Genomic DNA, 21,939 nt, shown 5'->3' with positions numbered 1-21,939 from the left:
CGAGCTTTACCATTATGTTATGTTACATAAAAATCATCCTTTTAATCAGCAGGCTTTATTGAGTATATTTTGGGGTGTATATCGCTAATTATGTATGTTGTCTTGGTAAAATTGACAGGAAAAAACTTTTTTTGTAATTTATTCACCATTTCTTCCTAATTACAATTTAAAACACAAGAATATATGTATCCAAATCTGCTATAAATTAAAGCCCTATGTGTTCCTAGAAAAATTATTTATGATATGTTAGATGGGACAACAAAACCTAAAAGATAGCATAAGTGCATACTTGATACGTTGAAAAAAAATGCTCTTGGACTTAAGGATAAGCAAATAAAGGCCCTATGACTCAAGGGATTAAAGTGAACCAAAACACCAAAAAAATATTTTACAAACACCTATACCCCGTCATCTACTGCTTAAATTGATAAGTTGTGCCATGCTTGATTATAAACTGCCCCCATTTCTGAGGACAATCATAGCAATGTGACATGTTGCTCCTGAGTGCAAGTGAAGCTATTCATTGGTTGGTTTTGCTTGAACATCACGCTTTGTAAGTGCCTACCAACTATGGCTCCGTTTAAAGTACTGCTGAAGCATCTGATAGCTAAGTATGACACAAATTCGCTTATCAGTTAGTTTGTAGACAGATTATCACTGGATGCATTTCAATATTCTACAGATTAAAAATTAACTACATTTAGTAAACATTAAATAAAACTACACTTCTGAAAACCTCCTTCAAACAAATAAAGGGTTGTATTTATAAAACATTTGCAGAGCCATTCGTTCTGTGAAAATCTCACTTTTACATTCACAGCATATTAAATCCAATAGATGGGGGCGGGTAGCATAGCAAATTCCTATGTTCCCCAGCTCCAACTAGTTAGCATAATATGCTGTAATGTTAAAAGCCAGATTTTATGAGAATGATTGCCTCTGCGAATGTTGTATAACTTCATCCCTAAGTTCTTCACCTCATAAAAATATCATACGAGTTACCAACTATGCAGCGCCAACTAAAGAATAAACTAACTAAATGGACATGTTTAACTTTGACTTAGCAATAAACTGTTATCGGTGACATAACATAAATCAATCAACAATCAATGTGTGTGGATCAGTGTACTAGGAATTGTTATACCAAATATACATTCATGTATACCATAAATGCTTGTGAAATGAAATGAAAAAAAAAATATAAAATGACAAAACTTGAGTGACTGTGTTATGTGCTTTTTACGATATAAAACACAATTACCCTGGACATAAAGTCCCGCAGGGTCCCTGGAATACTTAGTGTTGGTGTAAAAACACAGTGAATAACGATAAAGTGTTGCTGGTGCACAAAGTCTGTGAGTTGATGTGAAAGTCCCGTGCACCTTGTTGGGGATATGGGCAAATGCCGTACGTATCCCCTCAAAATGTGCACTCACCGTGATGTAGTGGCTGTGATAAGCAGCCAGACGCGTGTAAATGAAAACTCACGGAGCCGCAGCGTCCTCACCGTGTCTCTCAACAATCCGTAACCAGCAAGCGGTGTGTCTCCATGGTCATATAAAGAAAAAGACTTTCATTGTGTAACAATTTCCAAATGGGCTTTATTTTGAATCCAATAAAAACAGAGTATTCCGGCCGGCAAAGCAATAAAGTAACGAAATCCTGTGTTTGGTATGACGTGTAGTTAGGCCCGTCCCTACGTGTTTCGTCGTAACAACGTCCTCAGGGGGTTGTGCAGGGGGTTGTGTGAGACCTGCACAACCTCCTAAGGATGTCGTTATGATGAAACGCGTAGGGGCCTGTGGACAGGCAGACAGTCTGCTAAATCACTGTTGGGAAGGGGGAGCTGGATGAGAGAACTAACCTGAATGACTACTGTGCCTCCGCTGTGAACTTTAAGACTACATTGCTTCAAAGTGCCTGCAGAGTAAAGTAAGGGCTAGTCATAAAGTTAATTTACTGCTTGTTAAATATATTTTATGTGAATATTTCCATGTCTCTATCATCCATAGAAGGACACAGCCTGATGATAATTAAGCAACCTAGGGTTATTCTGCCACCTGCAGGAGAAATAGAAACTAGACACAAGAAAACTAAAGGTCAGCCCCCTTGAGACTGTAATCCCTCCCACTTCACACATGGTTAAATTCTACTTAGTGTCATTAGAAGGATTGATGTTCCCTCCCTTCTGCTCTGTTTGTGACTAAATTAGAAGAATGCTTCTACTTTCAAGTGCTACTAGTAAATTCATGCCAGATATTGATAATCCTGGAAGTCTCTCTAGTAAGCCAATGTGCACAGGTTTTCCTATTTTATACCCATGCCTTGCAGTCAGCAGTCTGGCATGTTACAGTTACCACAGGACTCTACTGTTTGGATCAGGCCAGTATATAGGACCACAGCTGCAGCAGTTAACTTGACCCTGTCTTTGAAGACTCCATTATGTGGACCATTTAGTACAGGACTCAGCTATCCAGTTCAGGCTAATATTTCTGGAGATTCCTGAGTTATCGAGACTAGAGATGTGGCAATTCACCTGATCCTCTCTCTTAAGACTCGATTTTGTGGTCCAGTTAGCACAGGCCTTTGCTATTGAGGTAAAGCCACCAATCTGGAGATTCCTAACTGAGTTTTTAACACTAGAGCTTTGGCAATTCACCTGGTTATCATATTGTATGTTCCGTGGAGGAAGTTCTCCTCTTATTTATGAGCTCTTCCTCTAAAAGCTGCCAAACCTACTGGGCAATGTGTAACACAACAGCTTTACTTACTTTTGACAGGTGAGTCATGCTGTAATTATTTCTCTTTGGTTCTGACAGCTAAGCAGGTTTCCTCCTTCTGGAGATAGAACAACTTTTGAACCTTAGCTCCACCAGGTAATGTGCCAACAATGTTTGTTCTTTTCTAATGTCCTCTTGCTAACGGGTTACATTCATTTCTCTATCTGTCAGGCCTCCCATTGTTCTCTCTGTCAGGCCTGAGTGTTACAAAGATCCCTATTTTCTTCTGTTTGTGACATCTCCTCAGCATTATTATCCCATTAGGTAGCCTTTTTTTTTACATCACCTTGGTCAGGAGGGTTCTGAGTTATCAGTGTTGTCCTGTAAGAACCCCATTTGACCTTAAATAAATCAAGATTGTTTTGTAACCAAGGACCACCCTTATACCCATAGTGGTTTCTGCTTTTCTCCTTCTTGAAAATAATGTTTTACTTCCCTGTGTCTGACTCCGGTTCATGATCATGAAGGTCTCTATCCATTTTCTGTATGTGGTGAACACCATTAGGATTTGCCTCTTGGCCAATGCTTCCTTTAGCCTATAGATTAACTGTTTGTTATTCCAGAAGGTCCTATAAGATGCTCTTCGACTTTCAGATCCCCTATTTCTGAGTAGATTTGACAGATTGTTGTGGAGGCCTAAGATTTGTGGTATAAGTGTTTCCTTTTCCAGTTAAAGCAATTCCATTAGAGTAGTGCTTCTTGAGATTTTCATTATCAGATTACTGTGTATAAGATCTGTATGGTTGTGACCTGAAGTTCAATATTTACATTTCCTAAGTTCTATAAGCTGGTTGTGTCTGCCACGTTTAATACTAGTTGTGATCTATGGGTTCTGGAATCGTGAGTTCGATGACCTTGGTTTTAACCTTCTTTTTTTCTTGTTGGGCTGGTTCGCCTGGATTTGCTTGTATGTGCCCACCTGTCTGTGTGGGCTGCTTTTGGACATACATAGATTGCGTAATTATAATCATGCTGCGTCCCTCAATGGACATTACAGAAAATAGGATTTTTGTACTCAATGTACAATCCTTTTCTCTGAGGTTTTTTTCAGGAACACAGCTCTCTCCCTTCATTCACCATTGTTTTTTCTCTCAGGGTCGCTACAACTGAACAGGTGTGAGAGGTTATAGCCACAAGGGGCTGACCTCCAGTTTTCTTGTCCTCAGTGTACTTTTCTCCTGTCAACCCTAGGTTATCAAGACGTGTACTTTAATGGATTATACAGTGTGTACAAACATCCTTTTTTATCATCTGCAGTTTAATTTTAAGCAGAGATGATAGTAAGACATTTTCTCATCTTCACTACTGAATGTACCCTTTACAACAGACTATAGTTTTTACCAAATATAAGCTGTGTTCTGCATGTATTCTCCTTCACCTCCCAATTATTAATGGCTTGTATTCCAGTTTGTATTCCAATTATTTTTAAAGTTTATTAGATGTTTATTAAATTTATCAAGAGAGTCAGACAAAAACAGCTTGTTCTGAACACACAGTACAAAAAGGCAAATGTTTTTATTTGCGCAAAACTATTGCTTTCTGTGAGTGTTTGTACTGATGTCATTAGCAAATTTGTTGCAATATGTTACTAAACATCTTTGTAAACACTTTAAATACACTTTTTAAAACTTTAGTTTGTGGTGTGGGGGAAACAGCTATGCAGAAAGGAGAGAAAAAGAAAGAGAACACCATGCAGATGATTCATGGTGTAGCCCACACAATGTACATAGAGGTGGAGAAGGCATACTGCACTGCACTGTATTCCTCAATATGCGCTGAACCATTTGTTAAGTGCTTGGCGCGGCTTTCCTGTTTTACCATCCATCTGAGCCCACCCTAAAGGTATCTAATTTAAAGCGAACCTGTCACCACAATTTACCCAAATAACTCTGTAAAAATCAGGCTGTCTATACTTACCTTTGTTGAACTGCCATTGCTTCCCATTTTACAACAGGTATTCAACCCTTCAGCCGGGTTAAAGTGACATTAAACCCTCAGATTTTTTAACATAAAACAATAGTGTAATGTGTGCCTTACTGTAATCCATGGTTGTTTCCCTTCTCTTTGCTGCTCTTCCTTTTAAATCCTTATCTCTTCTCATGCTGGGGGAGAACTTCCCTTTGCAGCAGACTGCCTTGTCTCTGGAATGGATACATGGTGTCTGTGTGCAGGTTCACAACCTGAGCCAGCACTACAGGAAGAGGCACTCAGCTGCAAAGGGAAGTTCTCCCCCAGCATGAGAAGAGATAAGGATTTAAAAGGAAGAGCAGCAAAGAGAAGGGAAACTACCATGGATTACAGTAAGGCACACATTACAGTATTGTTTTATGTTAAAAAATCTGAGGGTTTAATGTCACTTTAAGTACCCGTTACCCCTGTCACATGCTGTGGTTTCTCATGGGCATTCTACACCCCAGAAGTGTGGAATACCTGCTGTGGCTGGGGGATAAGAAGTGGTGCTTTAACAAACAGGTTCCTGCAAAGGTATGCATATCTTTTTTTTAATCTTTTACAGGGTCTTTTTCTTTGAGTACAAGTGACCCTGTGATGACAGGGACACTTTGATGGTGTGACAGAGGTCACACTTAAAATCTCGCTCAATTCTAAGAAAATCACACTAAGCATGAGTAGAAAAATTCATGCTGAGAGATTACTGCTAGTTAAACCACATGTCAATTCACACTGAACATATGATGAACATAAACATAAGCAGAGGTTTCCTTTAGTAAAAATCGGATGCCAGAATGATCAGTAGGGTCAGGAATGTAGTCAGATTGTTGTTTTATAGAAATGTTCATTTTTCTTATAAAAGTTTAAATTGGCCTGACTCCCTTTTCACCTTCTGAGCTTCCTAATTGGTCCATTGGTGTACTAGGCGTCCTGACTCCAAATAGTGAAGCAAGGGTTGATAATGAGCAGGATGTTTAATAGGAGAATTCAAGATTTGAATAGAACTTTAGCTGCATATATCTATGAAACTACTGATTATTCTCACACATAGCTTTTATTGAAGGCAACCTCTGCATATATACATATTTTCCTCAGATTTTCAGTTTAAATTAGAGTCTTCCTGCTAAAGCTCCATTCAATCACCTGCAGGAAAATAAACACCGTCCTTGCACCACATTGACTTGCAGCTTTGCAAAACCGATGAAGAGATATATTAGAAATATTAAAAAACAAGCACTATGGCTGCAGAGAAGAATAAGCTTTTGAGATGTTAAAACAACTACTGATGCTGAAATGAAGGTGTTTGCTAATGTGATGCTAATTTCAAAAGAAATATGACAAAGGATTAAAACAGCAGGTATTATGGCTTACTTGAGAGAATGCCACAATGCGGGAAACAAGATGACAGGAGTAATATGACTAGGAGTGCTATACTTAGTCAATAGAGTGCTGATGCAGTGGATCCTATTAGGCTATGTTTGAGTGAGTGACTAATAAAATCATTCAAGAGACCTTTCCCAACATTAACGTATTGCTCAGTCACATTTGCCACTGGACAAAGGCTTTTTCTCAAAGTTAATTTAGGGTTTTGTGTAAGTTAATGAATAGCTGTATACTAAAACTGTAAACTTCTTATACATCTTTATTCAATATAGGGTTAAGGGGACAGTATACAAATAGCAAATATGTTTTGGGAGCCAATAACAATACCACCATCAGGGCTTACTAAGGGAGAACATGTATTTGGACTGTAAAGGTGCCCATACACCTGCCGATTATCGTACGATAATCCCGGGGGATCCCGCAATCGTACGATAATCGCCAGGTGTATGGAAGGCGTGCGACCGTTTCCACTGTACAGTCACACTTCTTTTGTCCGAGCACGCTTGAAAACGTTAGTGCTAGTGGCGTGCTCGGAAGACAAATGCTAAACGGGCCAGTGTGCGCAAGCGCACACTGCCCGCTCAGCATTGGAATCATCGTAGCCCTCCCCTCAGCAGGGAGGGCTTGCGATGATTGCGAGTATGATCTGCCTGTCCAAGATGGACAGATCGTACGAGATTTGAATTACCTTACAACCATTGCACAACGAAAGTCGTGCGATGGTTGTAAGGTGTAGCCAGCTTAATGGCTTGAAACTGGATACCGTATTGTCCAGTGTGTGAGAAAGCATATTTGATTTGGAGCAGCTGATTTGGCAACATAAACATTGATTAGGCTTCAAAAGCAGCTGCTTAAACGCTTGATGCATTTCTCTAGTCAATGCCCATTTAAAGAAGCCTTTTCCAAACAAGCTGTTCACCTGCACTAAAAATCAGTTTAAATGCCAGAACTCAAAACAGACTGAATTTTGTTGACAAAGACTAACAAAGATTTTTTTACTTCAAGTGCTATTAAAACACAGAAGTTCTTTAAGTTATTTCAAATGCTGATCAAATCACCTGACCCTGATATCCTGTTTTAGGGTGGATCCTTTCTCTTGGAGAATCCTATGGAGCCACCCTTGTGTGTGCTAGTAAGCTGTGTGTGTCTCTACAAACACACAGACACAGCAAGGCAAACCTCATCCCTGCTCCTTCTTCTTCCTTCTCCAAGCTAATAGATGGACAGCTGCTGGAGACTGCTCTGTCCCTTGTGATCTTGTACTGCACAGGCAGTTCAGGGAAGCCAAGCTGAGAGAGTTAGAGCCAGCTGTTTGGAATCACCAGCCTACACCTGGCCCTGCTCTGTGTAGCCCCATGCTTACCCTCTTCTGTGCTTAATGTGCCACAAGGTAAGCCTCTCAAACCGCTTGTAAGACTTCCATCTCTATCACTTGAGGCCACAGGCGTGGCAGTGGATGCAGCTGGAGAAATTCAGGAAGTTGGGGGAGAGGTGGAAAGAGGGGAGCAGGATGGAGGAGCAATGCAGGCCTTTTTTTGCTATTCATGTTCTGCTCCCACTGAGCTTTGTGCTGAATAATTATACTCATGCATGTGGTACCCAAGTGATTGGTACATTTACCATACCTAATATGCTGTAATAAGGAGCTGCAAACCACTACGGTGCTGTTGGCAAAATTTGTGTTAAAAATAGCGCAGGCTGCTAAGCTATATGGAGCATCACAGGGGATAGCAGTGGCCTGCACTTGTGGGGCAGTGAAATCTAGTGGAATAGGATGACTGCGCTCCTCTACAAGCTTGACATGCCCCTGGATGAAATCTCTCCTTGCTTGCCACCTACCGTAATAATCCTCACCCCCCCTCATTACTTGAGCCTACAAGGCAGTAAGCTGCAGAGCACAGGTTTGTAATGGACAGTACAGTGTACAGTGTGCAGGGTTTAGGCATATGTAATATACACTGAGTGGCCAGATTATTATGACCACCTGACGTTTGTAGGCAAATTAGCTATAATTAGATATAATTTCGCGCTGAAGTTGCTAGAGGACCAGACCATTATAAATAGGGAAGCAGGTTGTTTACCACAACAGTAAAAGTGATTTTTTTCTGAAAATATGGGTAAACAACGCGATTTAACAGCTTTTGAACGTGGGATGATTGTTGACGCACAAGCCATGAAGCGAGTATCAGCAAAACAGCAGAATTTGTTAAATGTTCAAGAGCAGCTGTTACTAAAGTGTTTAAAGACTGGACTGTCAGCCGAAAATCTGGCTCTGAACGTGCGAATTGTGGCCCTCAGCGTCCAGTCAATGTTAGGGCAGAACGGAGAGTGGCAAGACTGGTACAAGACAACAGAAGGGCAACAGTGCAGTGTCAGATTCCTCACATCACCTTTCTACATCTCGTGGAGTCACGAGACGGCCCAACAAAGTCATCTCGTGGAGTCATCTCGTGGCCCAACTAAGTACTGATGGGGTGGTCATAATAATCTGGCCACTCAGTGTACAGTCCAGTGTACAGAGTGCAGGAATCAGAGTATGTAATATACAGAATCAGTCATAAGTAACATACCAGCACAGTATATAAAGTATGGTGGTCAGGAATATGTAACTTTCACTGTTCATTACCAATTCCTTGTTTACTTAATACACAGCACAGTGGTCAGGAGTATATTAAGTACAGCCCTGCTTACTTCATGCAGAGTTCAAGAGTACTCCCCCTGCACATATACAGCCATCCCACAAGCAAAAATCCCTCTCTCCTCCACCCCAGGCCAAATATTTTAACCCCCAGAGGCCAAATTACAAATTATCAGACAGCATTCACAGTCTGTGCACAATACTTTTAATCTGCAGGCAGCTCAGGCACCCTGTCCCTTTCTCACACGTCTCTTGCTCTTCCCTATTGTTTTCTCACAACCTAATTCTAAGGTCACTGTACTGTCTTCTTTTGATTTACTAACAACTATATAGAACAAGAGCCCACTTCAAAATTACATTTCATCTACAGTATATCTAATCAAGTAGGCTCTTCATAGATGTTAATGAATCTAATGGACATTTTTCAAGCATATTGTTACATTTGTAGCCAGTTTAAAGTATACCTAAACCTAAGAACAAACATTTTATACATTTTAGCTTACAAATCCATAGTTGTAGTTGCTATATTATTTTTCTAGCACAGAAAACATTCTCTTGATCCTGATAGAGATCCTACGCCTATATGACTTCCTGTGCACTTAGTTAAAGTCTCAAACAATGCTATCAGCTTTTCTATCTCCTATCATCTGTGAACTACAAAACAACTCAATTTTATGTAATGGAGATGAGGAGAGGGGGTGGTGTTTGCAGTCCAAAGCAGGAGAGCAGCCTAACGTGACAATGCTAATCCTCCATAGATACAGTACAATGAGTGAACATTAAAAAATGTAAGTGTGATTAGATCAAACTAGGACATCTAAACATCAATGAATGAACATTGTTACCCTAGAACAGGATGTGTGTTACCAGCAGTCACATCAAGTAAAAAAATAAGGGGAAGAATCTTGAAAAAAAATGAATAGAGCCACCAGGTCTAATGACGGGTAAGCTGTAATATATTACATTTTTGTTTTTATATGTTTTAAAATTGCTAAGACAAAGTTTCCACTTTGGTGGAACTTCAAATATTTTGTGTACCTAAATAAAAAATGCCTGACATAAGATACCTAGGAGATTCCATCATGTACAAGGAAATAGAAAATGTGTTTCTCATGATACAGGGTATACTAGTAATTTGGTATGTCTACTGTGAAGCCCTCTAGGCAAAACAAAAATGTATTGTGTATTGTCAAGATTATCACTGGTGTCAGCATGTGAATATTTTACATGCTTTGTTTACCATGATTGCTCCTTGCTTTGCTTTAGGCATTAATACAAATATATGAAGCATTTACCCAGGATCTTGCTGTACTTTCCTACTGTGGTTAGTTTTCTATTTCTTGAAGCACTGGACTATGAATTAGGCAACACATTGAACACAAATGGCTAAGTACTTGGCAATTTCTAAAAGTAAAGGTGCGGTGCTGTGCTGTGCTGTGCCGAGTTGTGTAGTTAGGGGACATTTTCATGCTTGTTTAATCTGTATTTTTTTCTGGATGTAAGTAATAAGGGAGAGGTCAGACCAGCATTATCTGAAACCCTAATGTTGTGGTTTACTTTATTGAACATGAGTGTGTTTCCTGAACTTACATGAAAAAAAAAAGTGTAGGGAAATGTGATTATTTACTAACAGGATGGCAATAAGCAAGGAAACTTGTCTAAGGGCACTGAGGTACTGATAAAAGGTAAATCTTCATACCAACAACCATTTTACATGTCTGAATATGCTTCCTCAAGGTATGTCTGTGAAGGTTCTCATTCATCCAAGTCACAGTATATCTGTAAAAATAAAACTGGACTTGTATTTTTCTTAACATTTTTTTTCTGGTCATCCAACTAGTTTTCTCAATTCAGAAAGAATTCTGAATTGAGAAAACTAGTCGGATGACAGCAAAACGTCTTCAAGAAATATACAACAAGTCCAGTTGCTTTGATTCATTTTTACAGATATATTGCTCAAGGTAGTATCATAGAAAATAAATTTGGAATGCAGGTGCAAATCACTTGTTACTACCATTGACCAGTGGGATCAAATTATGATACAATATACAATAGACGAACACACACACATCAAAGTCTGCTATAAGCTGGACTACTTTATTACAAGTTTTTAAGGTTTTATAACATAATAAAGAGAGAGAAGGGGAGACGGGGGGGGGGGGGGGGGGGGGGGGTGGCGGGGGGTGCATTTTTTTTTTTTTTTTTTTGCGTTGGTGGTGGTGTGGAATGTTATACAGAGCTAACAGATAATATAGAAGGTCAAAACAGAAAGCTTCAAGGCTAGATTTCTAAGAAAGGAGAGTGAAAACACTCTTATGCAAAATTTCAGTGTTCACTTAAAATGAACACACAGTTCTTTTTATAAGAAGGACACTCTTGTGCTTTTGAATAAACATAAACATAGACTTCTCTTTCCATTTTTGATAATCTTGATAATCTGATGTTTGTGATTTTGATCATAAATTGATTTGATCATAACTTGTTTGGAATTTCACATATTTCATCACTTGTCACCATGTCTCAAGTCCAATTTTTGCAGAGGTTTCATTGAAGCAAAGCATATATGTCACAGGTTAAAATGACTATATGGATATATGTATATGCCAAGTCTTATATACTATGACTTGAAGCCATTTTGAATAACAGATGCCATTTTGAGTACATTTGTCTCCCACATTAGAACAGAGTTAGTCAAGACCCGATATCTGAACAAGAACTAGTTGAGGCCATAACGACCTCACCGTCCGGGAAAAGTCCCGGCCCGGATGGGTTCTCGTTAAAATACTACAAAACCTTCCAAACAACACTTATACCTTATTTATGTACATATTTAAATACTTTTTCCACTGGTGGACCCCCTGACCCTGCTTCACTACACGCACATATTTCGGTCTTCCCTAAAACCGGTAAGGATCCATCTGTCTGTAGCAGCTATAGGCCCATCTCGTTACTAAATGCTGACATTAAACTGTATGCAAAAATTTTAGCTAAACGGTTCGCCCCTTTACTACCTCAGCTTATTTCTGCAGACCAGTCTGGGTTCATATCGGGTAGGGAGGCCAGAGATAACACGCAATGGGCAGTGACACTGGTCAATCACGCCTCGGCATCTACCCTCGCGACCATGATTCTATCTACCGACGCCGAAAAAGCGTTTGACCGGGTCGATTGGGATTATTTATTTGTTACGCTTGAACACTTTGGGCTAGGCCCAAGAATGCTACACTTAATCAAGGCACTTTACCACAAACCTACGGCACAAATTAAGATTAATGGTAGTTAATCTACTATCCTTAATTTAACTGTCCCCCCCTGCATATAAGACGACCCCCTCTTACCTCACTAAGAGGACGCAGGTATTGGTTTAAGGGTGATACTCCAGAGGAAACGCACGGGTCGGTCACCCACAGGGACGTGAGTGTACCTCTGCGATCGAGATTGATGCTCTGAGCACCGGGGATATAGGGGCACATGAGGTCACCACATTATGACTGCAAGGTTTACATCGCATATCCTTTGTGGGCATGATGGGATCCTACCTCCTTTTCCTTTCCTCAATCCCCACCCCTTCCCCCCCATCCCTGTGAGTCTGCTCACGCTCTAATTTTGCCTCACCTCACCATCCTCCCTTTCCCATTTTCCCTGGATCACACTTACAGAGTCTGATTTTATTGGGTCAGGACATGGTCTTAGAATTGGAATGCTACACACAATTACATGTCCTGCTGACTGTACTGTGATCATGTCAGTGTTTATTGTTTACCCTTGAATGTTGGTTTTTTGTATTGTACTTGGTGTTTTATTATTTGTAAAAACCTTTCTCAATAAAAATGTATTACACAAAAAAAAAGATTAATGGTAGTTTATCGCAAGTATTTGAACTTCACAACGGCACTCGTCAGGGATGCCCTTTATCACCCCTTCTATTCACATTGTCCCTTGAGCCATTGCTCATCTCCATTAGGGATAACGTAAATATTAAAGGTATTGAGATCCAGGGATATGAACACAAGATTGCTGCTTATGCCGATGATATTCTCTTTTTTGTAAGTGTTAGGGAAGGAGCGAAGTCCCCCTGTTTGCTGGATTGGAACCCAATAGCAGGGAACAATCCCATAAGCAGAGTCCAGGCTGAGGTACAAGAAAGGATAATCCAAAATGCGTTGTCAGAGTACAGTCCGGGTCGAGGCAGGTAGCGAGTCTCATAAACGGTGAGGCAAGCCAGGGGTCGACGGCTGGGTTGACGAGGCCTCAACCGTTTAGCGGTTCGAAGATACTCCAAATTTCGGTGGTCGGTGTAAACAACCACAGGATGTGTGGCTCCTTCGAGCAGGTGTCTCCATTCCTCCAAAGATGTTTTATGGCAAGCAGCTCCCTTTCACCGACGTCGTAATTCCTTTCTGCATTATTGAGTTTACGGGAGTTTAGATTCTCCATCACATGGTCTCTCGCAATTGATCGCCTCCATGCAATGCACCCGTCGCATTCTTCGGAATGCTGGAGGGGATGTGGTCTTATGGGCACCCACGGACATATATGGTGGTTCTGTCCCAAGATTAAACCTTTCTGGACACAAGTTTTTCAATTAATTACACATATAACAGGGCAACCTGCCCCTAATGACCCTTGGGCTTCTCTATTACATCTATCTGAAACACCACTTGTAAGATATCGGAAATCACTACTGCCACATTTATTGAATGCTGCAAAATTTCTCATTCCTAAATATTGGAATACTGCCACGATACCCACAACTATGGATTGGATACACAAGGTAGACTATCTATGCCTAATGGAAAAACTAACTATGGCTAGGCAGGAACGTCTGTATATGTTTGAAACCATATGGGCCCCGTGAAGTGTCTTCAGGGCCAATACCTCCTTGGTAGGAATCGACTAAATGAAATAAGACTATATAGTGCCAATGGGCAAAATAGAACCCATGGACAAATATAGCAAATATAGTAAATAAAGTAAATAAAATAAGGTCGGCCAAGGTGTGAGATGCCTATATTCAATCTGCCCACCAGAGCTAAGGAGAAGCTTAAGTATTAAGGGACATAGCCCTGGAGGGCTAAATTGTAAAATTTTTCTCGATTAGTTGTCATGGATCCTTGCATGAACAATCCCCCCCCCCCTAATTTTTTCCCCCTTTCTCCTCTCCCATCCCCCATTTTCCTCTTTCTTGTTTCCTCTGTGCTATTTGGTCAATTACCTTTCTCCTCCTAGTTGGTGGACCTTTTTTACCTTAACATACGAAAGCTGTGTTAAAACGTAGAAGTAGAATAAGGTATGCATATGCTACAATTCCTGTATTTCCACCTGAAGTGTAATGGAGAGTGTTAACAAATTTGTAATTGCCAAATAATTATAACAATAAAAATTAAATATTTTAAAAAAAAGAACAGAGTTAGTATAACAATAAAGACAAGCAATCACTCAGGTGCTAAAAACATGCATGCGTCATACACTCTGGGGGAGTATGTTTGGCGGAGTCAATGATGGAGAAAGATCTGGGTGTTCTGTTAGATCATAGACTCAATGCAATGTCAAGCAGCAGTTTCTAAAGAAAGCACAATATTTTATTTTATTAAAAGACTCCAAAGATAGAGACATAATCCTGCACCTGTACAAAGAATTAGTAAGACCTCATCTGGAATATGCAGTTCAGTTTTGGGCACCAGTTCATAAAAAGGATGTTGTGGAACTGGAGAAAGTACAGCGAAGGACGACTAAACTCATAAGAGGCATGGAGGAGCTCAGCTATGAGGTAAGATTAGCTACACTGAATTTGTTCTCTCCGGAGTAGAGGCGATTAAGGGGGGGGGGGCATGATCATCATATATAAATACATAAATGGTCGATATAGTGAGCTTGGCACCAAATTATTCACTTTAAGGTCACTGCACAGGACAAGGGGGCACTCTTTGTGTCTGGAGGAAAAGATGTTTAACCTTTGCCTACAGAAAGGATTCTTCACAGTTAGAGCTGTGGGAATGTGGAATAGACTCCCACAGGAGCTAGTTCTAGCTATCTCTTTTAATTGTTTTAAAAATAATCTGGATGTATTCCTAAATGCAGAGAATATTACTGGATATTGAGTTTTTATAGATATATTAGGCATCAGAGATTGTTAATCAACAGAATATCCAATTCCCTTATGGGATCAGGAAGGAATTTTTCCCCCCTATTGGAGCAAATTGAACCATGCTTTATATGGGGTTTTGCCTTCCTCTGGATCAACAGGGGGTAATTGGGGGAATAGCGTTCAGTTTAGGCTTTTCTTTTTTTTTTCATATCTCTATAGATTGAACTCGATGGACACGTGTCTTTTTTCAACCTTAATAACTATGTAACTATGTAATCAATATGCTGAGTGCGGGATCTAATAGACCCCCTTTCATTTTGTCATAATCACTTGACTGCTTTGCAATAGTTACAATATTGAACTTTTAACTTTAAAATGTGACTCATCCCGGATTGTATTAATTTTAGAACTCTTATTATACCTGCTAACATTTTCAATGCACTGATCCAAATAACACTGTAGAGCCAGTTAATCAAACTATCATTTTCTATGCTGTTGGACTTCCAAGAAGTGGATAGAACTAGGCTTTTTTTTTTTACAATGTATGTATTTTTATTTTATTTTATTTTGGATAAGGGAACGATTAGAATCCATGTCTTTTTTTTATTATTGCTATCCAGGCTCAGTTAGAGGGACTTCCTATCCTAATGACAATGGTTTCACCAAACAGGAAGTGAGAAAATCTGCAATAGGGACACAGATAACCTCCTCCCATGCTGGCCTCCAGGACTTCTCCAGAGTGTCTCCCATCCTCTGGGACTCCATATCCTAATCAGCCTGCCTATTTCCTACTCTGTCCACCTTTAGGCGATCTTTAAAAACTCATCCCTTTAGGAAAGCCTATCCTGCCTCCACATAACATCTGTACTTGTACTTCTTTCCTCAGCTTTTCCCTCACAATTAATACCTTTTGTATTGCTTGCCCTTCCTAATAGATTGTAAGCTGTTGTGAGCAGGGCCATCCTAACCCTCCTGTATTGAATTTGTATTGTAACTGTACTGTCTCCCTGTTGGTGCTATATTCATCCTGTATAATAATAATAATAATAATAATAATAATAATAAAAATGGGGTTCTAATCCTTCTCCACTCTATTGAAAACTAAAAAAACAAAATGGCTGGAATTCCCTTTAACATATTAGAATTGGGTGAGTGCAGAACTTATTTACACTTTATCAGTCTTAGTAAAAGGAATACTGGCTTAATTTAATTTGCAAGCTTTTGCTATGTTTTTTCTTGGCAAACTGTGATATCTTCATGAGAGCCAGAAGTGTGCACATGTCCTAGTATGCAAATGGAAAATTTCCCTTTACACCATCCTGTAGTGTTAGAAATACTAGAAGCCTCTACATATTTAGCAATGATGCTTTAAGCAGGTCTCCATATCTTTGTTGTCGTGTTCATAAGTGTCAAAACTGCACCTTGATGTTTAGCCTCCGTGGCGGTATGATTATGGAGGATTTTAGCATGCCAAAGCGGTACATTGTTTTTTTTTACTGTTGTAGGCCTGTAATTATTAGTAAATCTTAGGAATAACTCACCTAAATCTGTACAAACAAGAGTCCAGTAGACAGCCAGGGTATGATAAAGTTTGAAACACGAAATCATAAATGATAATATAATAAATAATTATAAAAAATTATCATATAATAATTATAAAAAAATATAATATAATAATTAAAAAAATGGTCCAGTAAATGTCAATTCTGGGGGTGCTGCCTGATCCGTACCACAGTCAATAGAGTACAGTAAAAGTGCAGGCAGGGCACTGGACAAAGCTCTAGGGACAAAATTGAAGTGTAATAGTTTGATAAATATATGTAATTATAGCAGATTACATTGTATTGTGTGTATTCTGTGTAAATGTCATGTTTTCACTTTTGAATTTCCCGCCGGCCCTGCCCTGCCCCCCGCTGTGACACCCGAAAACGAGACTGAAAGCTGAATGCCGGCATCGACTGGGCGAACACAGCAGGGGACACGGTAAATTACACTTTTGAGCAATCCCGAGTGTGGCTCGGGGTTACCGCTCTTGGTACTGAAAATTAACCATGAGCCACACTCGGGATTACCGCCAGGGAGGTTAAAAGTTTTAGCTTCCTACAGAATAAGTTAGTCCCCTGAGCACTGGCCCTGATATTCTGCTTTAGGGTGGCTCCTTTCCTTGCAGGGAGCTATGTGTGTCTCCACAAACATCACAGGCACAGCAAGACCAGAATAATGTATTTCCATTATTGCAGACAACGTTGAGAAAATATCTCTATATTTTTATTACGTGTTCACATTCCCACATCATACCTAAACATAAATAAAAAATATATACTTCTTGACTTTTTGATGTGTCAGGCCTTTGCAGCTCCTCTCAAAGATTAAAGTGTCAGTAAACTCTGAGCTTCCTCCCATTAACATACAATGTTCTAGATCTTTAACCCTTTGTTAAGACAGACAGTGTTCAGTAGATCAACTGCCTGCTACCACCATAGTTCCATCTCTGCTGTCTTATGAACTTCATTTTCCGATTTAAACTAGTTTCACAAATTAACTTTTAGTAAGGCAAAGTTGTGATTATGAAATATTTGTAAATGACTGTAAAACTGAAAAAAAATGTTTGTGAATTTTCCTTCCTTAGGTTTATTCTGGTGATACAGTTACCACCGAGGAACAGATTTATATTCTTCTGAAAGCTAAAGTACAGTGCGAACTTAATATCACGGTCCAGCGGCAGGAAGAAGGTTAAGTATTGAACTGATTAATATATTTACTGAAAAGATGTCAAGCAGGGTTTAAGGCATTCATACTATTTTAAAAGAAACATAGAAGAATGACAACATAATAGACCAAATGGCCCATCTAGTCCATCCTATTTGTTTTTGTTTATTTTTTCACTTCTTTGTCTGAGTATAGATTGATGTTTGTCCGAAGCATGTTTTAATTCACTTACTACTTCTGCTGGAAGTCTATTCCAAGCATGAGCTACACTTTTAGTAAAAACATGCTTTCTAAGGTTAGTTTTAACCTTTACATAAAAAATAATGCCACCATGAGTAATACTAGTTCAGTAAGACATCAGGTATCATCATCTGTATGGCTATAATATATGGCAGCCAAATAGGCAGATAAGAATCTAACATTCTTAAATAATTGTCTGGTTTACTGCTGACTGCTCAATGCTTAAACATTTTAGTTTCCCCCAGAATAAGCTGGACCCCTGAGCACTGGCCTGGTTATCCTAATTTAGGGTGGTTCCTTTCTGTTGCAGGGTCCTGTGGAGCCATCCTTGTATGTGTTAGTAAGCTGTGTGTCTCCACAAACACACAGGCACAGTAAGGCAAGCCATTCTCCTCCTCCCTGATCCCCCCCTCCTCTTTCCGTCCTGCCTCTTGCCTTCTCCTGGCTAGTAGATGGATAGGTGCTGGAGACTGTGTTGTCTTCTGTGATCTTGTACAGGACAGGATGTTCAGAGAAGCCAGGCTGAGAGAGTAGGAGCCAACTGTTCAGAAACATGATGACTGTGATTGCTTGGGCAAAAATGTAAAGAAATGCGTTGCTGGGCAAATTATATTTGTTTGATCTGGATTAATTATGAAAAAAGTATGAGAGTGTAATACTACTTTAACAAAATACTAATATTGTTCATCAAGGTGCCATCGCTACACAGAACATTGTTGGCCATAAAAATAAAGAATAATCTTGCCAAACATGTTATTTCTACTCACAGAAAGTAATAAATGTAAATTATGAAATGTCATATTATGCTTTAAATTTAAAGAGCTGAGGGGTAAAAGAGGTGTATGTGGTTGGATAACTGCTAATTTGGGTACCATAAACACAGATTTATATATATACATTTTTATCTTTAGGTATGCTGTGTGAATAGAAACACATAACATATAGAGGGGTTTTCTTAAATATGACTGCAAAGTGGAAATATGCTTTAAATCCTTTTGATAAATATCTTGAATGTTGCACTCCGTTGATATCACACAAAATGATATCCTTGTTTTCAAGTACTTTACTTCCATAGAACACTAAGCATATTCATGTGAAACACCTTTTATAATTGCAGATGAAAAGTAAATATTAGCATCCAGCTGATGTGCTGCAGCCACTTATTCTGAGAAAAAGTATGAAAAATAATTCATAAAATTGCATTCACCCAGTGTATCAAATCATACGAATGTCTTCAAGCATCTGTTTAAGGTAGCTTGTTATACAGTACATTTGCAAGCCATAGATATTTAGATTCCAAATTAAAGTGATATTAAAGTCAAAAGGTTTTTAAGCTATTTCAATTCTGATTAAATCTCTTACGATGGTTGCTGCTTCTTTATGTTCCAAAGGTATAGTTTGCTGATGAATCAACTGGTCCCCTGAGCACTGGTTCTGATATACAGTATATCAATCCACACCTTCTACACTCAGTAATCAACATCCCTATTCCTCAAACAATAATAAAAGTGCCTTAACACTCAGTAATCAACATCCCTATTCCTCAAACAAAAATAAAAGTGCCTATTTCTCTATACATTCATTTTAAAGTGCATAAACATCCATAGTAAGTAACCTTAACATTTCATTAATTGTGCGCCAAGTTACGTCATATATGTTATCATTTGCCCTTGTGGCAAATTATACGTAGGGCGCACAATAAGAACCCTTAGAATTAGATTTGGAGAGCACAAAAGAAAAATCCTGAAAAAAGCAGACGACCACTCGGTCCCAGAACATTTTCTGGAGGCTCACAAATCTAATCCTGAAGAACTGAAGGTTTTTGGGATTGAGATGATCCCTGATAATTCCGATGATGCACTCAGATTCAAAAAACTTTGCCAAAGAGAAGCCTTCTGGATGCATTCTCTTAATAGCCTCCATCAGGTCTCAATGAGGGTCTCGAATTGACCTCCTCACTCTGACCTTATCATCATCCAGTTGCCATTCTGATCACCTTTCACAACTGAAGGATACACCCCCCCATTTCCTCTGTTTGTACATTACAGCTCTTCCACACCACTTTTCATACTTTTTTATGATCTTATGCCCCTTTTTTACTCACACATTTATTACATATTTTATTACATACTTTCCATCCATCCATGCAGCTTTACCTACATATACTTAATAAAGTTGTTGTTCCATGGTATATCTATCAATATGGTTTTATATGATGGAGTCTTTATTCCACTTTTATCACCATGGCTTATGTTTATTACCATGACTCCATACCATACAGCTCGTTTTAACTCCAGCATTATGAGTACCTGTCAGTTCACCTTTTATGCCTGTTCTTTTGGAATAAATGATACTGCACTAGGAAAGGAGCCCCTTTTTTGTGTTTCTGCAACATGCATCATATCATACCATTAAATGGTGCAATTATTGTATATAAATATATTATTCAGTCAAATAGTACACAATATTGCCTTGTCTTGCGTTCTGGGTGCACTGGAAAAAACGCTGACCAAACACATCAGGTGGTAATAGGCCATGACTGTTGTGAGTGACTTGCAGGCTTTATACTTTGTTTTGTACAGAGGCAAAATTGTTAAAGGGGTTCAGGGGTTTCCCTTTTGCTAGTAGGCTTGCTTTATACTTTATGTAATTTTGCAAGCTGGCAACCTGGAGGTGTCACCCTCTTTATTTTTATTCTCGGGCAGTGTTGTGTTTAAATTTAAAAGGTGGGTACCCTGTTCCTTATTTTCTCTTAGGCTCTGCTTTGTTGGTCCGAAGGATGGGCCCATCTACCAGTTTAAATTTCCTTCTCCTTCAGGCTGGCGAAACCACACTTAAAAGAGGTAACACACAGGAGCATGTAGGAACATACAGGAGTTTGCTGCCTCCAGTAGTTGTATGTGATGGAAATGCAACAGCATATTCTAATGTACTATTGTATTACTGACTGTAATCTGTATTTTGAGCTGTAGATGGCAGTGTAGCGCAATGTTAATCTCAATGTTCATGCTTATCTATGATACACAGGAAGCTTGTAGAGCTAAAAGTATGTGAAACACTTGAAACTGCATGAACGTTCAAACCTAAACAGTAAACTATATCTGCTCCACAGGCTATATAAGATGAGGTTAGAAAAAGGCCAGGAAATGCGTGAACTTGTGAATGGCATGCTGGAAACCATAGAACAACTATGTGCAATTGGAGAGGAAATGAAAGATAACCAAGTGGTGACATTTCTGCTATGCAGCCTTCCAAATTCATACAATGCTCTTAATGTTTGATATACCAGACCTGACCGGAACTAACAATAGAATACGCCAAAAGAAAATGAATCAATGAATATGAAAAAAGAAAAGAGAAAGTCCTTAAGATGCATGAAAGCGTAAAGCAAAACAAAGAAAGCAGGGCATGCTTTCGCTTTAAAAAGACTAATCGCCTGAAAAAGGACTGTTCCATCTGCAAATCTGAGCAGCGCAAATGAGAGGCACCTATTAGAGAAAAAGCTAATGCAGCTACAAAGGAAATTGCAGGAACATCATGGAGCACTACCTTTAAAGTGACTCAGAACAGTATACCACGTGGATGGTATATTACAGAGGCTATAGTGTAGTGGTTAGAGGTACAGGCTGGCAATTGATTGCCATTGTGAACTTTGCTGGTTCAAGTCCAGCCAGTCATAAACGAATTTCGGCAGGACTACCGCTAACGAATTTCGTCCGAAACTAATTTAATTTCGGACCCGAAAAACGAAACTAAACTAAACAAATTTTTTTTTTCTTTCAAAACTAAACTAAACTAAACAAATTTATTTTTTTTCAAAACGAAACTAAACTAAACAAATTTTTTGCTGGTGCACATGTCTAATATTGACCAGGATTTATACGCACAGACAATGGAGGGGAATACATCAATAAGAAAGTGAAATCCTGTCTGAAGAAACAAGGTATAGTACACAAGACTATCACACCATAAGCTCCTGAACAAAATGGTGTAGCAGAATGGAAAAATTGCACATATAAAAATGGCTAGATGCATGCTGTCAGACACCAACCTACCTAAGAAGTACTGGGGAGAAGCAGTCATGACTGCAACATACCTACAGAACAGACTACCATCAAAAGATGTTGAAAGCACCCCACTTGAAATGTGGC

This window comes from Nanorana parkeri, unplaced genomic scaffold (genome assembly GCF_000935625.1).
Source record: "Nanorana parkeri isolate BGI_ZX_2015 unplaced genomic scaffold, ASM93562v1 scaffold901, whole genome shotgun sequence".
Lineage (NCBI taxonomy): Eukaryota > Metazoa > Chordata > Amphibia > Anura > Dicroglossidae > Nanorana > Nanorana parkeri.
The sequence above is the reverse complement of the archived record's forward strand: the minus strand, read 5'-3'. Positions refer to the sequence as shown.